Consider the following 6,060-nt stretch of genomic DNA (forward strand, 5'->3'; position numbering starts at 1 on the left):
GGGGGATTCTGTGAACAGGGTCCAGCAAACTCCACTGATTCAGGTTGAGTGACAAAGAGTGAACAGTTTTCATCTGAAGTGTGTGTGGGGGAAGTGGTGTAAAGTCGGGGTTCAGAGAGCAAACTCCTGCTGCTGCTGCTGCTGCTGCTGCTGCTGCTGCTGCTGTTGCCTCAGGTAGACACAAGCTGAAAGAGAGGCTGGAAATGCCTCTGGTCTCAGGGAAATCAACTTGTCTTTTGTTGTTATCAGTGGCGGGGGGACGACCCAGGCAGTGGGTGAGTCTTCCTAGAGACTCGAACTCCACCGACTGAAAAGCTTGATAAATTTGTTTCCGGTTGAGGATATCTCCCGGGGCCAATTCATGAAGAAAGCTCTACAACAGCCTCTCAGGAACTCATTTCAGAGCCAATGTGGAAATGGCTGTTTCCAGGAATGGGGATGGTAGGAGCTGAATTGGATGGGAGGTAGGCTAGTGAACCTCTCAGACTCTTCCAACAAAAATCAATTGGTATTCATTATTTAGTGTTAGGGCTCATGATATTGAAATGTCAAAACTGACTTAATTAAGGCCAATACATAGACTTAGGACTGAAATGCAAGGAAAAATGAAACAAGTAAAATTAAGCCCCAAACACAAATGTCCCAGTTTTGCCTGTAAGCCACATCATATTATCACAGAAATGAAGTAGGGTATAAATAAGTGAGTGAGTAGCCGGGCGGTGGTGTCATGTGTCTTTAATCCCAGTACTCGGGAGGCAGAGGCAGGCAGATCTCTGCAAGTCCAAGGCCAGCCTGGGCTACAGAGTGAGTTTCAGGGCAACCAGGACTACACAGAGAAACCCTGTCTCGGAAAAAAAAAAGTGAGTGAGTGAGATGTCATGCTTCAGCCTAAAGCCACACTTGACCAATATGGGTGATCAACAGCCAGCTTTGTGAGATGCAAGACCACAGAAGTGAGACTTCAATCATGAGGAAAGCCTACAACAGATGAGGGGGACAATAGATGGCGCTGAGAAGGTCCACAAGCTCCAACATTTCTTCTCGACGCTAGAGACGATCTGAGGTACAGAGGTTAAGTCTGTGGCTCCCAGCCGGCTCTAGCATATTCCAAGGAGAGTATGCCAATGTGACAGCTTTTTCTTAATTTCCTTTCATCCCAAATGTTCATTTTTTTTTCATCTCCTGTGAGGATTCTTTCCCCCAGTGTGACAAATTTTCCAATTTCGTAATGGAAGCCAAGAGAAAATGGAATTCTCTTTTATAGAAATCCATTTTTGAAGCCAACTTTCTTGAGATGCATCTACCCCTGAAAGCAATTTCCTTCCTCAGGGTGGATGCGGCTGAGGTGTTTAGAGCCTGCTAAGTGGATCGCCGACAATTTGCTCTTTTTGCTTGTGGAGATTAACAGCAAGGCCTTGGGGGGGAAATGGGGTGAGGGTTCCTCTTCAGGGCCTTCTCACGCTGTGCTGAGCTAAGTCCTTAGAGCAGTGGTTTTGCTGGAATAGGCATGGTGTAGGGGTTGGGAGAGGTCTGGACACCTCAGGGCATCAATGTCAATTATCTCTCACATAGCCCTCCCAACACGCTTGGGAATCTGGCTCACCAGACAATTAGATGGAAGACAAGCCATCAGACAACAGTGGTGTCACAGCATGGCCCTGTCCCAGTTCTGAAAGGCCACCGAGGATTTGTAGGAACATGGCAGGTCCTGTTCCATAATAGGACTAGAACTCACGTCTGGCTGGCTGCTTGCCCTGGCTGGCATTCTAATGGTTCCTCTTTGGGGCACATTTATGATGATGTAATGGCAAAACAAAGGCGCTTGTTAGTAAATGAAATCAGTTTTATACTATGTGGGTGACTTGCAGGCAGCGTGTACCGCCAGGCATTGACACATTCCAACGTGGGAAATGTACTTGAAGCGCAACAACTGGCTTTTCTCCATCTGTTCATGTTCCCCATTTGACTCATCTCTGCTCTGTAAATATTCTCTGACTTGTTAGCAAGCTGAACAAATTTCAAAGCTCTAAGAATAAAGTGCATGTAGGTCAGAAGGAACCTGGAGGGAGAACCCCAAGGACACATAAACTCGCCTTACCAGGAGAAACCTTTCGTCCATTTGACACTCATCACCTCAAACTACGTTTCCCATGCAGGCAAAAGGGATGTGAGCACAGATTAAATGAGGGCTGGCGGGGAAGGCAACGGCATGAGGAAGAAGAGTGGATGCCCCAAAAATATAGACCGGAAATCAACCATGGGAGCATGGTAAGGAAAAGCAAATGTTCATAAGATAGCAAGCCAGAAGAAATTACTGGCAAAGACACTACACACACACACACACACACACACACACACACACACACACACACACACACACACACAAAAGAAAAAAGAAAAGAGCAGTCTGATTCTTCATGGGAGCTTCATGATCAGTGTCCTCGGTTTCATCTTGAGGGCCTCCATTACGTATGCATCTCAGGATGCTGTCTGTGACTTGCCATGGTGGCCATACAAAATGGTCATCTTCCATGAGCATGTCACTTACTGCCCAACTCCATGGGACAATGATTCAGTGTGTAGAAACAGTACCTGAATTTCTCAGGCCAAAGAATAAAGAAAAAATATGAAGTGTATCTTGTGTGGTAGAGAACTGCTGATTGATTCTACGTCTACTCTCACAGCTGAAAGTGTACTGAAGGCGGGATGTCATTCATAACGACACCAGTTTACATCAATTGAGAATTTGCTACAATCCAGGCACTGTTCCAATACTCTACTAGAGCAAGTCTATTTCATTTTCACAATAATGATGTTGGGGTTTTAATTTTGCCCTCTCCTTTATAGATAAGAAGAGTCAAGTGCATAGAGCTATTGCTTAGTCTAAAGTCATGCAGTTTACCAGTATTAAAACCCAAGCCGTTGGGCATAGACAAGGAGCTTATAGCCATGCACTCCAGTATATACATAACCCAATCCAGTCAACAAAAAATCCATGAGTTAACACACACACACACACACACACACACACACACACACACACACACCGAGAGAGAGAGAGAGAGAGAGAGAGAGAGAGAGAGAGAGAGAGAGAGAGAGAGAGACTTGTGGCTTAGCTTTCCTTTAAATGTAGTGAGTAACATGTCACTACCAACGACAATTTAACAAATGCACGACTCCCACAGTGGACCAGGTTTCCATTGGATACAAGAAGTCCCCTAAGGTTCATCTTTTGAAGACTTCATCTTCAGCTGGTGGTGACACTGAGAGGTGGCTGGGTTGCAGGAGTGTTAATGTTACTGGTGGGTTAATCCATGGCTAAATAGGGGGTTCTGAGGTAGAGCTAGTTAAGAAAATGAGTCACTGAGGCTGTCTTTGAGGGTGCTCTCTTACACCCTAACAGTTTCCCTCTCTCTGCTCTCTGGCTTCCAGAAGGCGAGCAGCTCTCCTCCACCTTGCCCTTCCGCCACACTGTCTTTGTTCTGTCCCGTGCCTAAAAAGCACTCACGGTCCGCCAGCCGACAAGGCATGGGCGCATCTGAAACTGGGGACCTCTCTTCCCCTTAAAGGCATTTTTCATAGGAGTTTTTAACCACAGCCACAAACTGACACAACCAAGTAGGGGACTACCGACGTATTTAAAGAGTTTCCGCTCTGGCGATGGAACAACGCTGAATCCTTCTCAGCATCCTGATACAAGAGGTAGAGCAATGGGGGTGTGAATATCCTTCTGATGGGGTGGGAGCAGAAGAGGGGAACCCAGTGAGTTCCTTCTCTCCTATCAGGAGAAGGGTTAGTAGCTGACAACAGGGGTTAAGGGTAAGAAGCAGGCTGGAAGAATGTACCTCAGGTTTTTTGTTCTGTTTTGTTTCTGACAGGGTCTCGCTGTGAAGCCTTGGTTGGACTGGAACTCGTTATGTGGATCAGGTCACCCTCAAATTCACAGAGATCTGCCTGCCTCTACCTCCCCAGTGTTGGGATTAAAGGCAATTACTACCTTATCCCACCAATCCCAAACTTTTAATAAAAAAATGCAGCATGTGAGGAGGTTGACTATGCTATAGCCTTTGGAAAACAGGGTGATTTCGAATCACTTTTTCTTTGTACTTCATAGGAACTATGAATCCATTCAGAAAAGTTGCTTCCTCCAGTCAGAGGTTGGGGTTCTGTGGCTCACTTTTCCCAAAACCAAATGGATAAGTCTTATCTGTTGTTTACTGATTTGTGACAGTATTAGTTAAGCCTTTTACTATTGGGAAGAATAGATATTCAACTGGAATCACCTTAAGCAGAGGGGAATTCATTGATTCATAGAATCAGAACACCGCTTAATCCAGGAACATAAATAATGCCAAAGCACTGAGCCAGTGTCCCACGGTGCACGTTTTTCTAAAATGACTATCTCCTGCCTTGGCTTATCTTTGCTTGGTGGCATTCTGTAGTTGGTGTTTTTGTTTTGTTTCTTTTTTTACTCTTTTCTCTTTGGGGAGACCACCACCCAGCTCCCAAATAATCTCACACTTTGAGGCTTATTATGAATACCCAACCTTAGCTTGGTTTATTTCTAGCCAGCTTTCCTTAACTTAAATTATCTTGTCTACCTTCTGCATTTATATACCTTTCCTTGCTTCTTACTCTGTGGCTTGCTGTGTAGCTGGGTGGCTGGCCCCTGGAATTCTCTCCTTCTCTTTTCACTCCCCAATCTTTTCTTCCCAGATTTCTCCTTGTATTTATTCTCTCTGCCTGCCAACTTTGCTTGTCCTGTCTCCGGCCTTGCTACTGGCTGTTAAGTTCTTTATTAGACCAATCAGGTGTTTTAGACAGGCAAAGTAACACAGCTTCACAGAGTCAAACAAATGCAACATAAAAGAATGAAACACATCTTTGCATCATTAAACAAATATTCCTCAGCATAAACAAATGTAACACATCTTAAAATAATATTCCATAATAGGACCCCCAAGCAGGTTTTATTCAAGTGGCAAACCATTCACATCCTCTCAGCTTAGCAATATCTTGAACATGGGATTTTTTTTCTACTCACATTTGTACATAAATCATTGAAAAGAATGTAAATTGCCATGCTTGGGTTAATAACCCAGCCCGTAGACCAAAGGGTAGAATAATCTGATTGCCTAACCTGGGTCACCTGCTCACTCTGTTTGAAGGAGTAGGAGAGACTCCATGTATGAAAGCCCAACCAAATTACATGGTGTGAGGTGTAGTTGAAAGTTTTCTATGGTCCCACCTGGCCCCACAGTCCCATAGCAACTTATAAAATAACCACTCAGAGGCTTAATATTATTTACAAACTGTATGCCTATGGCAGGCCTCTTGCTAGCTAGCTCTTATATCTCCAATTAACCCATTTCTATTAATCTATGTTTTGCCACATGTTCCATGGCTTTACCGGTCTGCTGGTATGTGGCTCCTTGGGTGGCAGGCTGGTGTCTCTTCTGCCTCTGCCTTTCTTCTTCCCGTCTCTCTCTTCCATTTCCTGCCTGGCTATAACCTGACTCGCCATGGGCCAGAGCAGCTTCTTTATTAACCAGTCATAGCAACACATATTCACAGCGTACAGAAGGACATCTCACAGCAGTGAGGGGAGAATTCCTAATGGAATTAGGAGACTAGATAGGGTGGGGTGAGGAAAGCTAGACCAACAAAACCACAACCAGCAACTCAGATTTTCAGTTTTAATTTTCCTTATCGGTGCTGTTCAGTGTCCATCATAAGCACACCTTATGAGCAGGCTGCTTCAGTGTGAGTTACAACTATGAGCAAGTTTGTTTTTCTGTAGCTGCAGGGTTCTTATGGTGATGTGCCTCCTGCTATTATCAGTCACTTACACCCATGTAGCTTTCATGCTTTACAAAGTGTTTCTACACGAAAATGATTGCATTCCATTTATACAGCAACATGGGAAGTACACAGGGCTGCTGCCATTGTTCCCATTTTCTAAGTGAGGACCTCACGGAGACTAGCGATTTCTCCAGGTAACATGAATGGGAAATGGTCAGCTCCACTGGAAACACAGGCCTTCCAGCTCCCCAAGATCTG

The sequence above is a fragment of the Peromyscus maniculatus genome, chromosome 13, assembly GCF_049852395.1.
Source record: "Peromyscus maniculatus bairdii isolate BWxNUB_F1_BW_parent chromosome 13, HU_Pman_BW_mat_3.1, whole genome shotgun sequence".
In the NCBI taxonomy this organism is placed as follows: domain Eukaryota; kingdom Metazoa; phylum Chordata; class Mammalia; order Rodentia; family Cricetidae; genus Peromyscus; species Peromyscus maniculatus.